Raw genomic sequence first — 16,395 nt, forward strand, 5'->3', positions numbered from 1 at the left:
ACTAACAATTCTTAGTCCATCCCTATACAAGAACTTCTTTTGTAATGAGTCTGTATATAAGACTTGTCATGTTTATTTTCCTTTTTTTATTTATTTTTAATATATTATTTGCTTGTTCATTTATTTATTTTTTCAGAGCTGGGTATTGATCCCAGGGCCTCAGGCATACAAGGAAAGTGCTCTACCACTGAACCCATATTTATTTTATTTTTAGCTGCACAATTTATAGAGCTCATTGATGATTTATAGGAAACACAGGAAGAACCCCAGGAGCCATGTTAGCACTGTCCAGCAGGCAGGTACTGATGGGCATGAACTTCCTTCTACTCTTCCATTTTATTTATCTCCTACAGATCTGAGAGAACAGGAGAACCACACCTACACCTTGTCTAAAAGGAGGCATCATTTTCTCTCCTTTCCCCATTGTCCAAAAAGAGAGACTTCAACTAGATGTGGTAGCACATGCTTTTAGTCCCCGGGGGTTAAAGAGGCTGAGGCAGGAGGATCACAAGTTCAAAGTCAGTCTCAAAAACTTAACAAGACCCTAAGCAACTTAGTAAGACCCTATCTCAAAATTAAAAATAAAAGGGTTGGAAATGTTGCTCAGTGGTTAGGCACCGCTGAGTTCAAACCCTAGTACAAAAAAAGAGAGCAAAAAAGAGAGAGTTAATGGCTTCATTCCCAGGAAGAAGACAAGCTTCAAGCTTGCATTTCTACCTCCTAATGATCAACTTTACTCAACAATATTTATTAAGTACTTTGTATGTGCCAATCATTGTTCTCAGTCTGTAAAAAACACCAATGTAAGGGCTGGGAGTATAGCGCAATGAGTTCAAGCCCCACAAAAACAAAAACATCAGTATATCAAAAAAGGAAAAGGGAAGGGAAGGGAAGGGAAGGGAAGGGAAGGAGGGAGGAAGGAAAGAAGGAAGGGAGGAAGGAAAGGGGGGACAGTGAGGGAGGAAGGGAGAAAAAAAGAAGAAGAAAAAAAAAAAAAAAAAAACATGTGCAGGGCACATGCCTGTAGTCTCAGCTACCTGGAAAGCTAAGGCAAGAGAATCACTTGAGCCCAGGAGTTCGATGCCTGCATGGGCAATACAGCAAGATCTTATCTCAAAAGAAAAAACTCTACCCTCCTAAAACTTTACTGTTTTTTGAACATGTTGTATAGTATAGAATGTGAGCTTTAGAATCAGACAAATCTGAAGACTAAGCCCTCAAATCTACCAACTACTTGATAGATGAGATCTTAGTAGTCACACGCTCTGATCTTTTATATCATCTTTGGAAAATTCAAATTATCAGCCCTGCATGGTTACTGTAAGAATTACAGATTTGTAAAATTAACAGTCTATACATATTTCATCAAATCTATGATGCACTTTCCCCCACATTTTAACATTGTTGAAATAGGAAACTATTTCACATTCAATGGTATGGCGCAGTCACTATCATCCAGATGCAATCAGGAAGTAGGGTCACTGCTGGCCCATTAGTGGCCTCCTTGTTCATTGTAATTCATTATGAGTCTGGCCTCACTTCAACTGAGTCAGGTATATTGTTGATAATGGACACAATGAATCGTAAGTACTTTTTTTTTTTTTTTTAAACTTTTTTGTTTGTTTTCGGCAGTACTGGGGATTAAACCCAGGTACTCATGTACAACTGAGCTACATATCCAGTTCACTATCTTTTTTTTTTTTTTTTTTTTTTTTTGAGACAGGGTCTCGCTAAATTGCCCAGCTAGGCATTGAACTTGTGATCATCCTGCCTCAGACTCGCAAATGACTGGGATTATAGGCAAGCGCCACCATGCTTAGCTCTAACTGCCATTTTAAATGTCCTCAAAAAGATCACACTATAACTTGATATTGAAACTGGAAGTCATGAAAACAACAGCAAGGCACAAATTTGATTACGGAAAGAAATATTCACCATTAGAATAATGACCTGAACAATCAAAGTCTTTACAGGACCTAGATAGAAAAGATAGCCCACGTGGATAAAACTACAGGAAGTGTTGATATTACTGAGATTTGTGGGGAAGAATGGCCAGTTACAGGCTGAATAAGAAAACCCCAGGATCAAAACTTATAGAACATTATACACTCATCATATTCCTGGAGATGGTGGTGTGCCCTCTTAAGAAATGCCACATCACTCACATTCTTGTTAGCACAGAAAACAACACTATGTGGGAAACTACCATATCACAACTATGAGTCAAAAAGATTCTCAAAAATCAGACTCTTAGAGTGAAGAAATCTTAGGAATACTTTAATCAATTTATCTTACTTATATTTTCCCTTTCATGTACGCACATGATATGATTTAAAAATCTAAAGGTAAATAAATTTCAAAGAGCTCTTTCAATAAGTATATAACAGGGCTGGGGACAGCAGTTGAGCTCAAGGGGAGAGCACTTGCCCAGCATGCACAAAGTCCTGGGTTTGATCTCTAGCACTATAATGACAATAGAAAGTACATAACAAACATTCTAAGTTTAAAAAAAAAAAAAAGCACTGGAGTCTGAATTTAATTAACAAGGGTTTTTTTCTTTCTTACTGATACATCTTACCATCAGCATCTTAGATTCCATAAAACATGGCAACATTTGTAATCTTGTTCAGTTTAATGATGAACATTCAAGAAATGGTAGCAATGAGCCGGGCAAGGTGGCACACACCTGTAATCCCAACAGCTTGGAAGGCTGAAGCAGGAGCATTATGAGTTCAAAATCAACCTCAGCAACTTAGCGAAGCACTAAACAGGGAGACCCTGTTTCTAAATAAAATACAAACAAGGGCTGGGGATGTGTCTCAGTGATTGAGTGCCCCTGAGTTCAGTCCCTGTTATCCCACTCTCCCCACCACCACCAAAAAAAAAGAAATGATAGCAATGAAAAAATGGTAGCAATTTTCTCTTGCCTGATAACATCAAACACATTAGTACATGGAAAGCACTGGGGATTTAAACAATAATAACAACAACAAAAAAAAAAGCAAAAACCCTGCTTCCATGGAACTCATCATCTAGTAGGAAAGATGACAGCTCACTTTCCCAGCTCCCCATAGGTGATACTTATAGGGTAGCACTGATAGTAATAGAGAGTAAAGAAAAAGAAAAAAAAAAAAAAAACTCCCAATTATCATAGGGCCCCAGAGAATGGAGTTCCCATCCTGCTACCCATCCCACAGCCCTACCCACTCTTATCATCCACCAGCACTGTACCCACCCATCACAAGGTCCTTCTCTGCTAAAGCCACTACTCCAGTAGTTCCTATATGAAGAGGAGGAAAAGGCCCAGCTCCATCTTCAAAGGTAGATGGGTGCCAGGATTCCAGGTTGAACCATAAATACAATTTTCACTTTAAAAATGTTATGATACAGCCAGGCACAGTGATACACGCCTGTAATCCCAGTAGCTTGAGAAGCTGAGGGCAGAAGGATCACAAGTTCCAGGCCAGCCTCAACAACTTAGTAAGACCCTGCCTTAAAATAAAAAACAAAAAGGGGCTGGGGACATAGCTTAGTGGTAAAACACCTCTGGGTTCAATCCCCAGTACCCTCTCAAAAAAACAAAACATGTTATGATACATAGTGGTTACATTCCCCAAAATTGTTAATACATTATTAACCTGAGAAAAACATTAACCATCAACAGAGGTCAGGCACAGTGGCACACGCCCATAATCCCAACAGATTGGGAGGCTGAGGCAGGAGGATTATGAGTTCAAAGCCAGCCTCAGCAACAGTGAGGCACTAAGCAACTCAGTGAGACCCTGTCTTTAAATAAAATACAAAAAAGGGCTGGTGATGTGGCTCAGTAGTTGAGTGCCTCTGAGTTCAACCCCAGTACCCAAAACAAAACAAAAAAAATTACCAACAGAGGTTTCTGCACTGATGTGGCCTCTTATATGCTAGACATAACATTATTGTACTGGAAAGAAGAGAGCTACACTCCAGACAATGCACTTACAAGTAACCTTGTCTGGCTCAGTACAAGCTAACTAGCATATACTGCTGGCTCCCTCCTGAAAGCCAACACTAGACATACCAAAGAAATAAAGTACTGGGAAAGTGAGGAACTTGAAAAATGATCATAAAAATGGACAAGTTGAGTCTCAGTCCGATTAGAAGCTGCAGATGGACCTAAGAAGCAGCCCAGGAATCACAGAAGCGGGAGGTGAAGGCAGAATTTGTCTGTTGTTCTCTCCATGGTATAACTTTAAGTGCCCACTGCTCACACCTGCACTCATCAGCACTGCAAAGCCAGGTGATGCCCAGCAGTGGGGAAGCCTCAAGGAGGCACAAGAAGATACCAAATGCTAAGAGAATGGCTAGCTGCTGGGCATTCACTTCTGCCACACACTGCCTCCCCCAACACTAGGGAATAAAGGTTTGTCTAGGGTAAATAGGAAGCAGCCAAGCCCAGAGACTCTCTAGCCTAATGAACAAGCAATTGCTTATTTTAATCTTTCACATTTCTTTCAATGAATATGTTCAAAAAAAAATGAATATGTTCCAGCTACATAGTGACTTTTGCAGACTGAAGCATCAAAGGAACATTCTTCTGGAATACTTACATAGAAATTAGTCTCTATTTAAAGGAATGATGCCTGAATTTGTTTTAAATAAATGACCACACATACTATAGTCACTGGATTAGGAATTTGGATTTGCACATACTGATATTAGAGCAGGCTTTAGAATCAAGACAGTGTGTCTTAAAATTTTGGATGTGTCACTGACAGCTTTTGGCAATTTGCTTGATCACTGAGCTCCAGTTTCTTCATCTATAAGAAAAAATAACCTAAAAATATTACATATTTAACAAATAAATAACAATTGTAGCTAATGTATGTATATAACACAAAAACACCATGATAAGAAACAGGAATCCCTTGTGAACTCATATTTAAGATCAAATTACATTTGGTAACTGAAAAAAAGTGTTTTCCCTCTAGGTTACAGAGAAAATACTTCTTCACAACACTGAGTTATAAAAAGGGGGAAAGATAACAGGAAATCCAATTCTATAGCATAGAATAACAAAACTGGTTTCAGTATTAGAAGAGAAATTCCAGGCCCATGATTCTCAATTACATTGAGATGACAGAGCCCCTGAAATTATGATACCATGAAATATTAATATATATGTTTACATCACATAATAAGAATAGCTAACACTGTATAGCACTATGTACCAAGCATGTACTGGTTCATTTAATCCTCATAATAATCTATGAAGTTGGTACATTTCGTCTCCTATTTACCTTGGCAGGCTGCCTAATGTGGGGTTTGATTGACAGTGATTTTCTTCATCATTACTCTGGCTCAAACTTTTCTTTGATGTGAAGGTGAGGGACTAAGAGGGAGATTAAGTGACTTGTTCAGGGTCACAGAACTAGGACACAGTGGAGCTGCAATGCAAGCCAGGCTTTGGCTGCAAGTCCATATATTTAGCCAGCATCTACACAACTTCTCATCCCATACTAAGAACCCTTGGCCTGTGTATAAAGGACTCCATTGATGATCTACATAAAAATCACATCCAGGTCAGGGGGCATAGCTCAGTTGACAGAGTGCTTGCCTCGCATGCACAAGGCCCTGGGTTCAATCCCCAGCACCACCACCAAAAAAAAAAAAAAATCACATCCAACCTTACTATCCTATTTTTTAAAATGTTAGTTTAAGCAAAATTAGGTATTCCCAAATTTCCCACTTTTTGCTACTTGTTCATTTATTACATCCTTGAACTGGCCAAGATGATAAGCAGCAACAGCAACAAAAAGTTAAGGTGACCCAGGCACAGTGGCAACATGCCTGTAACCCCAGCAACTTGGAGGTTGAGGCAGGAGGTTCCCAAGTTTCAGGCTAGCCACCATAACTTAGTGAGACCCCGTCTCAAAATAAAAAATAAAACAGGCTGGGGATTTACCTGAGTGGTAAAGCTCCCCTAGGTTCAATCCCCAGTATCATAAAATTTAAAAATAAAAAGTTAAGGTCAAAGGAGCTGGTTGCCAACACAGTCCCTTTTGAAATTCCTGAGAGCCAATCAGCAACTCTATTAGAAGGGTGGTCACAATATCGAATCTTCAAGAAGCTTGGCACAAAGTAAGCAAACAATAAATAGCAGTGACTTCCAACAGTGCTCATGCCCTATCAAACTTAACCTCAGTATCACTCTCTCACTTCCTAAGCTGTTGTGTTTAGTTGTACTAGAGGTGGGGTCATGGGGAAAAGGCAGTGATATTTGGTCTTATATAATACATTATCTACATAGGTACCTCTAAGACACTTTGGGGGGTGGGCAGGACAGAGGGGGAACAGAGAGAGAGAGAGGAAAAAAAAAAAAAAAAAGACAGACAGACAGACTGGAGAGGCTGCAAAGAATGCCCTCATGAAGTTCACAGATGAATCAGCACAGCCCTATGGACCTATATGAAGAGCTTCTTTTCCCCCACGTCCTGGGTTTCCTAATTCATAAATTCTCAATTTCCGGTTTGAGGTTTCAATTTTGAATTTCTGACTTCTGACCTAATTCACATGCTTTATATGCAGGTGTTGAGAGCCACAGTTTAGTAGGATTGATGCCTGGCATTTTGCTAGAGGGAATGGTTGAAAGGTGACCCTGCTCTGGGATTAGGGCGGATCCTGCTGGGATTAGGGCGGATCCTGCTGCCTTTGGAGTTCCCACTGAGTTCTCTGGGGGTTCTGAGAGAATTGGCGTGGAGCCCAGTGGAGGGAGTGTGTTCCCAGGAAGTGTGTGTAGAGTGCCGGTGAGAGTTCGGGAATAAAGAATTGCTGTTTGAACCTACAAGGCTTTGTGGCAGCTCTGTTATTTTGTGCCCAGACAGACTGCAGCATGCAGGATTTGGGGAAATTCCCCAATGCATCAGCCACACTAGAAACTACAAATGTAGGACTTTAATCTGACCCTACACTGGCCCACCCCCGGGCAAGGTGAGGGGAAGGAAGACAATGGGTTCAGGGCCAATCACAGGGACAGAACATGAGGACAGCTCACATACACTGAGAGCTTACCATGGGCTATACTGGCCCAAGCAGTTCACTCTTATCAATTGATTTAATTAGTTAATGCCCACACCAACTCAAAACTCATGAAAACATATAATTTATACTAAATAATAAACTAGTGCTGCACTCTGAGCAGCTAGTTTAAAACAGTTAAACTTGAGAGTCATAAAATGAGACCAAGTACAAAGAAAATAAAGAGCTTCTAGTGCATTCATTCATTTGCAATCAGAAGTACAGATTTTACATTTAATTGATATCTGGAACAAATAGTTTAGAACTCAGAAGAAATGAAAAAATACTGAAGCGGGGTGAGGTGGTACATGCCTTTAATCCCAGTGACTCAGGTGGTTAAGGCAGGAGGATCACAAATTGGTGGCCAGCCTCAGCAACTTAGCAAGACCTGTCTTAAAAAAATAAAAAGGGTTGAGGGGCTGGGGATGTGGTTCAAGTGGTAGCGCGTTCGCCTGGCATGCGCATGGTGCTGGGTTCAGTCCTCAGCACCATATGAAAATAAAATAAAGATGTTGTGTCCACCGAAAACTAAAAAATAAACATTAAAAAATTCTCTCGGAAAAAAATAATAATAATAAATAAATAAATAGGGCTGAGGATGTAGCTCAGTGATAAAATGCCCCTGGGTTCAATCCCCCATACAAAAACAAAAACTGGGTGAGTAGACAATGGAAGAAAAACTTTAAAAGAGTAGTACTCTTTGATGTTACTAGACTGAACTATCTGATGCAACCAAAAAACAGGTATATAATACATCCTAAAAAAAATTCGTTCCTGCTAGGCAGGAATACATACACACCTGTAATCCCAACTACTCAGAAAGCTGAGACAGGAGGATTACACAAGTTTGAGGCCAGCCTCAGTAACTCAGTGAGACTCTGTCTCAAAATAATTTTAAAAGGGCCGGGGATATAATTCAGTGGTAAAGCACTTGCCTATCATGCAAGGCCCTGGATTCAATGCCCAGCACTGATAAAATGAAAAAGATAAAAGAAATGTTCCTCCTTTGTTTCTAGACATCATTTGGAAAGATACTGTGGGGGCTGGGGGCATAGCTCAGTGGTAGAGCACTGGTCTATCATGCAAAAAGCCCTGGGTTCCATCCCAGCACTGCAAAAAAGAGAAGAAAAAATACACACACACACACACACACACACACACACACACACACACACGGTGTAGCCGAAGAAAATTGAACCAAGATTTGAAAACAAAACAACCAAGAAGACTCCACTAGACTGGAAAACTGGACAACAAAAGTAAGCACAGGAGTGAAGCAAATTAAGCAGACCTGACCGCCCCTTCTGGGGCACAGGTCCTTCTGTCCCTAAAGCCAGGTAGTAACTCCTCCTACTTTTCCTGTGTGCACAAAGGGCTTCAGGGAGTGTCACCTAAGGGTTTTTTTTTTTCAGTCAAGATTGTAGCACTCCTTTCTTCATGCTTCAAAAGAGACATGCAATTAAATCTTTCTTCATGTTAACCCAAGAAATGTGGACTTTTTTTTTTTTTGCCCTAGTTCAGATAAGAACTTTTCACGTACCAAAACAAAGACAGATCCTCCCATCCATTTTGATGGTTCATGATGCATCAGGGGCCATCTAGTCCTTCAAAAGAGTCCTTACCATTCACTCAAAAGAAAAGAAAAACCCAGGCTGAGAGACTTGGGGGTCTGAGCCTGACAATCCTACATGAAAATTCTTGTGAGTTCAAAAGGAACCAAGAGTCAGTATGAGTTCTAAGGAATGACATACCTTGATGTTTGCTTTTTCCTCTATAAAGAATGGCTGGTTGGCTGGTAAAATGTGAAGACAATTTCAAAGAGAAATCTGTCAGGGATCCTCCAGTTTACTCTCACAAGATGTTAGGTGGAAACCTCAAAGCAGCTCAGTGTGTCCCATGCCTACAAAAAACTGCACAAATCATAAACATCCAACTTGGGACATACATCTGCCTCATGGAACAGACCACCATACCCAGAAACATCCAGATACACCATCTTTGTCCCAGAGCCACCCTCTGGCAGGCTGCAGAGTGCAGGGCAAATCACTGAGCTGACTTGAGTCTGATCTCTACTCTGTTTGCCCCATGATCTGACCTTCCAAAGCTCCAAGGGAAATTCTGCAGTGTACATTAGAGCACCTCTTCCTTAGTAGCCTCAGACCACGCTTTCTGTCTCTTTAGCACCAGGAAACTACAAAACCCCTGCCTCTTCTATGCAGCTATGTTTTAACTTCTTCCCTTCTGACCAGCTCTGACAACTTAGTTAGCAAATACCTCCAAGGAAAACCAGCTTCATGTCCCTGAACCTCCCTTCTCTAGGTGTTAACCTCTGGGTTCTCATTGCCTTAACAGCCCTTCTACTCACAAATTTGTTATCTCCCCAGTTCCATAATATTGCCTAAAGCTTTCAAGCTTCTCTCTCAGCAGCACTTCTGATAGGCTCCCCAGCCTTTCCTCCCATCTCAAGGATAAGAAAATGCCCCAGGATGAAAAAGCAGGTGCAGAAGTTACATTTATTTCCCTAAGTATACCCTCTCTACAGGGTCTGACCAAGACCTGGCTGCCTTGATAGGAAACTGAGGGCAATCCCAAAGGTGTAAGACTATAAAAATACTTCTTTTTACTTTATGACTATGTTTATCAAAAATTTGAAAACTTGTGGACACTAGTGTGGGCAGACTGTGGTAAGAAAAATACGTCCTGCTGGGCGCAGTGGCACATACCTATAATTCCAGTGATTCAGGAGGCTGAGGAAGGAGGATCGTGGGTTCAAAGTCAGCCTCAGCAAAAGCAAGATGTTAAGCAACTGAGTGAGACCCTCTCTCTAAATAAAATATAATAGAGCTTGGGATGTGGTTCAGTGGTTGAGTGCCCCTGAGTTCAATCCCCAATAGTACCCCCCACCCCAAAAAAGAAAAGAAAAACCAGGGTCCTATGGTATATCTGACATGACAAAGTAAATCTTGCAATCAAGAAACAACCACAATCACTGAATATGTCTCAAGAGGCACACAAATGATGAGAAAGTTTTAGAATATAAGCAGTATGTAAAATTTTTCTGTTGTTATTAAAATATAATTCTACTGTTTGAGATTAAATACCACGTGCACTATTTTTTAAAATATTTTTTAATTGTTGATGGACTTTTATTTTTATTTATATGTATGTGGTGCTGAGAATTGAACCCAGTGCCTCATGCATGCTAGGCAAGCACGCTACCACTGAGCCACAACCCCAGCCCCGCCACGTGCACTATTTTCTACATACTATTTTTTTATGTGTGTGGGAGGGAAATACTAGGGATTGAACCCAGGGGCACTTAACCACTGAGCCACATCCCTAGCCCTTTTTTTTTTTTTTTTTTTAAGTTTTTTAGTTGTAGATGGACACAATACCTTTATTTTATTTGTTTATTTGTTTATGTGGTGCCAGGGATGGAACGCATGCTAGGCAAGTGCTCTACTACTGAGCCATAACCTCAGCACCCGCCAGGATCTCGATAAATTACTTAGGGCCTTGCTAAATTGCTGAGGCTGGCTTTGAACTTGCAATCCTCCTATGTGCAAGCCTCCCAAATTGCTGGGATTACAGGGATGTGCCATAGCGCCCAGCCCAAAGCTTTTTTTTTTTTCTTTTCTTTTCCTTGGTACTGGGGATTGAACTCAGGGGCACTTAACAAGGGAACCATATCCCCAGCCCTTTTTTGTATTTTATATTTAGAGACAGGATCTCACTGAGTTGCTTGGGGCCTTGCTAATTGCTGAGGCTGGATTTGAACTCATGATCCTCCTGTTTCAGCCTCCCAAACTGCTGGGTCTAAAAGTGTGCACCACCACACCCAGCTAAAACATACTTTCTTTTTTAATACCTTTAGTTGTAGATGGACACAATACCTTTATTTTATTTATTTTTATGTGGTGCTGAGGATGGAATCCAGTGCCTTCCACATGCAAGGCTCTATCACGCTACCACTGAGCTACCCCAGCACGTCCCCCCATTTGTATTTTTTAATACAAACTTTCTTAAAAGCAATTTGGAAACAAACATCAAGAAATTTTACATATCTTAAACTATACTTCAGAGCAATAATAACCAAAACAGCACGGTATTAGCACCAAAATAGTAGACCAATGGTACAAAATAGAAGACACAGAGACAAAACCACATAAATACTGTTATCTCATACTAGACAAAGGCACCAAAAACAACCATTGGAGAAAGATACCCTATTCAATAAAAGGTGCTGGGAAAACTGAAATCCACATGTAGTAAAATGAAATTAAACCTCTATCTCTCACCCTGCACAAAAATCAACTCAAGGTGGATCAAAGACTTAGGCACTAGGACAGAGACCCTAAACCTAATAGAAGAAAAAATAGGCCCAAATCTTCAGGCTTACAACCTGACTTCCTTAACAAGACTCCTAAAGCACAAGAAGTAAAATGAAGAATCAATAAATAGGATGGATTCAAACCAAAAAGCTTCTTCTCAGCAAAGGAAACAATGGATAACGTGAAAAGAGAGCCTACAGAATGGGAGAAAATCTTTACCACACGCACCTCAGATAGAGCACTAATCTCCAGGACACATAAAGAACTCAAAAAACTCATCACCAAAAAAACAACCCAATCAATAAATGGGCTAAGGAACTAAACAGACACTTCATAGAAGAAATACAATCGATCAACAAACATATGAAAAAAAATGTTCATCATCTCTAGCAATTAGAGAAATGCAAATCAAAACTACTCTAAGACTTCATCTCACTCCAATCAGAATAGCGATTATCAAGAATACAAGCAATAAGGGCTGGGGCTATAGCTCAGTTGGTAGAGTGCTTGCCTCACATGCACAAGGCCCTAGGTTCAATCCCCAGCACCAAAAAAAAAAAAAAAGAATACAAGCAATAATAAGTGTTGGCAAGCATGGGGAAAAAGAGTACACTCATACATTGCTGGTGGGACTGCAAATTGATGCAACCACTAAGTAGCATGGCAATTCCTCAGAAAACTTGGAACCACTATTTGACCCAGTTATCCCACTTCTCGGTTTATACCCAAAGGACACAGCCACATTAATGTTTATAGCAGCTCAATTCACAATAGCTAAACTATAGAACCAACCTACATGCCCTTCAACTGATGAATGGATAAAGAAAATGTGCTACATATATACAGAATGGAATATTACTCAGCCTTAAAGAAGAGTGAAATTATGGTATTTGCAGGTAAATGATTGGAGTTGGAGAATATCATGCTAAGCGAAATAAGCCAAACCCCAAACCAAAGGCCAAATGTTTTCTCTGATAAGCAAATGCTGATCCATAATGGGGAAAAGGGAATGAAGGAATTTTGGATTGTGCATAGGGGAATGAGGGGAAGGGAGAGGGTATATGGATGGGAAGAACAGTGGAATGGAACCGACATTATTACCCTATATACATGTATGATTACACTACCAGTGTGACTCTGCACCATGTACAGCCAGAGGAAGAAGTTGTGCTCCATTTGTGTACAATGTATCAAAATGCATTCATTCTACTGTCAAGTATAACTAATTAGAACAAATTAAAAAATAAAAAGAAGAGACTTTACATATATAGAGAAGGGGAAGGGGTATATAATATTTGCCATTAGAGCAAACATGAGTGCATTTTTTTAACAATGAATTTTTTTTTTTAGTTGTAGTTGGACACAATACCTTCATATTATTTATTTATTTTTATGTGGTGCTGAGAATCGAACCCAGCGCCTCACACATGCTAGGCAAGCACTCTACTGATAAGCCACAACCCCAGCCCCCAATGAGTGCATTTTTAACAAGTTTTTTGAGAAAGTTCCAGGGCAAGAAATTAAGGATATGCTTAGGGACTAGTGACTATGAGAGAGAAAAGCCTCAAACAGTTAGGATGGATCTAAAAAGGTCTACAAAGGCCACAAGTGCAAGGTGAAGAATTTAAACTTTATTCAATTAGCCTACAGTTTATAAAGTTTGTGGACTAGTTTTACTAGGATCAAATACGGAGTTAGTTGAAAAACAAACTCCAGAATCTCACCCCTGAAGATGGTAATGCAATTAATTACAGGGGTAAAAGGAAATACAAAAATGTTTATAAACTTCCCCAAGTGATCCTTAAATGAGCCAAATCTGGCTTAACTCCTGCACAGTAGGGAAAGAAAAATACCTCATCATAGCAGTGACAATTTGGGAAATCACTCTAGAAGTAACGTGAAGGCCTGATTACAATGAGGCCAGACCACCTTTGGTAAGCACTGGACAAAGATTAAAGCTCTGAATTCCTACTCTGACTTAGTAACATTAATAAATATTCTTACACAAACTATCAATGGACAAAGTCACCACCTTTAAAAAAAATTTTTTTATTGGTAAACAAAACTTAGTTAAAAGACTTGTATATCTTCTTTCAAAACAACAAAGCAAGTCAGGCACAGTTGCACACATCTGTAATCCCAGCAATTCAAGAAGCTGAGGCTGGAGGATCCCAAGTTTGAAGCCAGCCTCAGTGCTTAGCAAGGCTCTAAGCAACTTAGTAAGACCATGACTCAAAATAAAAAATAAGAAAAGCTGGGGATGTAGCTTAGTGGCAAAACATTCTTGGGTTCAATTTCCAGTACCAAAAGAAAAAAACTAAAAACAAAATTTACAAATCACCATCTTCCCTAATGTCTGTATGATCTTTATATCTCAGAACTTAGAGAAGGCTGGGGTCCAATTATGGTGAACATAATTGTTTACTTTGCCAACCAGACTGCTCTCATGGGGATTATCTCCTAGCTCCCCTTTACCACATAGTTACAGGCAAATTTACACCTGAATGTAAACACAGATTTGCAGAGGACATTTGAAGACTGAGAGATTGCTGCAGATGACTCACTAAACAATACTAAACATTCATGTTTTTCACTATGGATACTAGACTTGCAAAAGCTCCAAGAACATGCCCAGGTCCCTTCTCAATAGCAGCTTTCATTCACAAAACAACTAGTAGGGAGATAGATAGCATCTATGGCTCTGGTTTACCTCTGCATGGAAAGTATCTGCCCCACATATCTGAAGTTTTTCTGTTGAAGTAGCAGTTGCAGTAACTAGGAGACTCCCAGGTGGGTCGTCTATGGCCTAAAAAGCCTTCCTTACTGGCGATTCTGGGTAGTAACTATGACTTAAGTCACAACCCAAGTCCTTAGGATAAAATCCTGCATTATGTAAAAAGAGGCACAGGCTTAAGTGTTAATCTGTTTCCTTAATAAATTCAAGTGTTTCAAAATATTCTAAGAAAAAAAAATAAGTATTATAATTGCTTAGAAGAAAAGTATTTTAGAGCATAGTTTTCCTAATTAATGTAAGAAAAAAACAATTTAATTACTATTCACTCTTCCTCAACTCCTGAAAAATACAGTTATTAGTTCAAAGAGACTGAAACATAACTCTGACCCAAGGCTAAGAAGCAAAAAGATATTAGTCTGAAGTAATTCCCTTTAATATCTAATTCCTACCTGTTGTAAAGAGGTTAATGTGGCCTGATTTTCATTTTCAAATTCCCATTCCTCATCCTCAGTCCCTTGTTAGCAAAGCTAAATGTGAAATGCAGAAGAGTTTTAAAAAAAATTTTAATTAAAATTTTTTAAAAATACAAGTATTTGATTAACAACATGGTGAACCCAAGTAGAAGACATATTAAGGCAGGTATTGACATCATTAAAACTTAATTTTGGGTTGGAGGTGTGACTCATGGTAAAGCACTAGCATATAAGAGGACCGGCATTTTATCCCCAGCACTGCAAAACAGTGGGAGGGAAAATCTTAGGCAGGGGCTCAGTGGTACAGTGTGTACTTTGCTATGAAGCTATAGGTTCAATCCCCAATACAAAACAAAGCAAAAAAAAAGGCCAAGACTGTTGGCTCTCCCCTATCATACCAGTGACTCGGGAGGCTAAGGCAGGAGGATCACAAGTTTGAGGCCAGCCTCAGCAACTTAGCCCAAGCAACTTATCCCAAGCAACTTAGCAAAACCCTGTTTCAAAATGAAATTTAAAAAAGGGCTGGGGATGTAGCTCAGTGGCTTTTGCCCAGCTTGTTTTTTTGGTATCAAAATAGTATATTCTAAAAAACAAGCCATTCTGATTGGGACAAGGTGAAAAACTCAATGTAGTTTTATTTTGCATTTCCATGATGGGTAAAGATGTTGACCATTTTGAAAGTCTCTTTTATTTCTATTATTAAACTTGGGAATAAACATCTCTTGACTATAAGCATGGGTTCGCTCTCACCCAGTATATTTCACCAGAAAATATATTTCGAATTCAAATTGATAGACTTTTCAAACTATGGTAATTAGCATTTTTTTTCTACATTGAGAGTCAAAATAGAAGCTTTCAGGTTTAGAGCACTCAGCAGTAAGTATTCTTTGCAAATACATAACTAGATCATTTCATTCAGGTATAATGTAGGACATGCTAGATTCCTTTGTAAATTCATTGAAGGAGTTAAATGAAATTACAAAATTGTAATCCTTTAACAAATGTAGCTCTTTTTTAAAAAAATCAGCATAATTGGGCTGGGGCTGTAGCTCGTGGCAGATCACTTGCCTTGCACATGTGAGTAACTGGGTTCTATCCTCAGCACCACATAAAAGTGAACAAATAAAATAGAGGTATGCTGTCCATCTACAACTACAAAAAAAATCAGCATAATCATAGGCCATTTGATTCAAAATGTACACTGTAGAAAGGCAGCTACTTAAGTAAACAACTAGTGAATAGTAACAATTACAGCTGCTGCCATTTACTGAGCACCTATAAGGTACAGGCACTGTGAGATGTCCTTTAAATATTAGCTTTCAAAACAATTCTCACCACAACCAAGAATGGTTACTTGACCATGGTCGTAGCACTAAGTGGGATCTAATCCCAGATATTTATTACTACAGAGTTTGGACCTCTTTTCCTTTCCCCAGAAACAGCTTTCACCCTAGGCAAAGCTGCCAAGAACCCCAAGAGGAAATGGACTGGCTACTGTCTCCTTGTCTCCCACTAGATGATATAATCAGGAGGCTAGACTTCATCTCAAGGAAACTAGAGGAGGTTGTAATTTACTAAACCCACACAAGCAGATTTAATTGAGCAAATTGCTCAACAGCCCGGGAGCTGGGCAATTATAAACCTATAGTGAAAGGTTCCCATTGTAAAAAATTGAATAATACTTTTTAAAAACACAGTATTTATCAAATGCCTGTTCTGTGTACAGCATTGTCTTAGGAAAATGGAAGAACATACTGAATGGAATATTTTGTGAAAATATTCAGCAGTAAAAAACAATATTCAG

The 16,395-nt window shown here is 39.4% G+C and overlaps 1 protein-coding gene across 3 annotated transcripts in view; it reads right to left on the minus strand.

Moving 5' to 3' along the window:
• Prdm10 (PR/SET domain 10) overlaps positions 1-16,395 on the minus strand; it is a 93,440-nt gene that overhangs the window by 69,082 nt on the left and 7,963 nt on the right. For 2 of the 3 annotated variants that reach the window (XM_071616869.1, XM_071616870.1), the window contains exons 1-2: positions 9,777-9,904; positions 8,805-8,963 (exon numbers count right to left, since the gene is read on the minus strand). The exons of the other annotated variant lie outside the window; for it this stretch is intronic. The gene's annotated coding sequence lies outside the window, so the exon portion shown is untranslated. Of the gene's footprint in view, positions 1-8,804; positions 8,964-9,776; positions 9,905-16,395 lie in introns of those variants that run through there. 3 annotated transcript variants of the gene reach the window in all.

The sequence above is a fragment of the Marmota flaviventris genome, chromosome 9 (assembly GCF_047511675.1).
Source record: "Marmota flaviventris isolate mMarFla1 chromosome 9, mMarFla1.hap1, whole genome shotgun sequence".
Classification (NCBI taxonomy): Eukaryota; Metazoa; Chordata; class Mammalia; order Rodentia; family Sciuridae; genus Marmota; species Marmota flaviventris.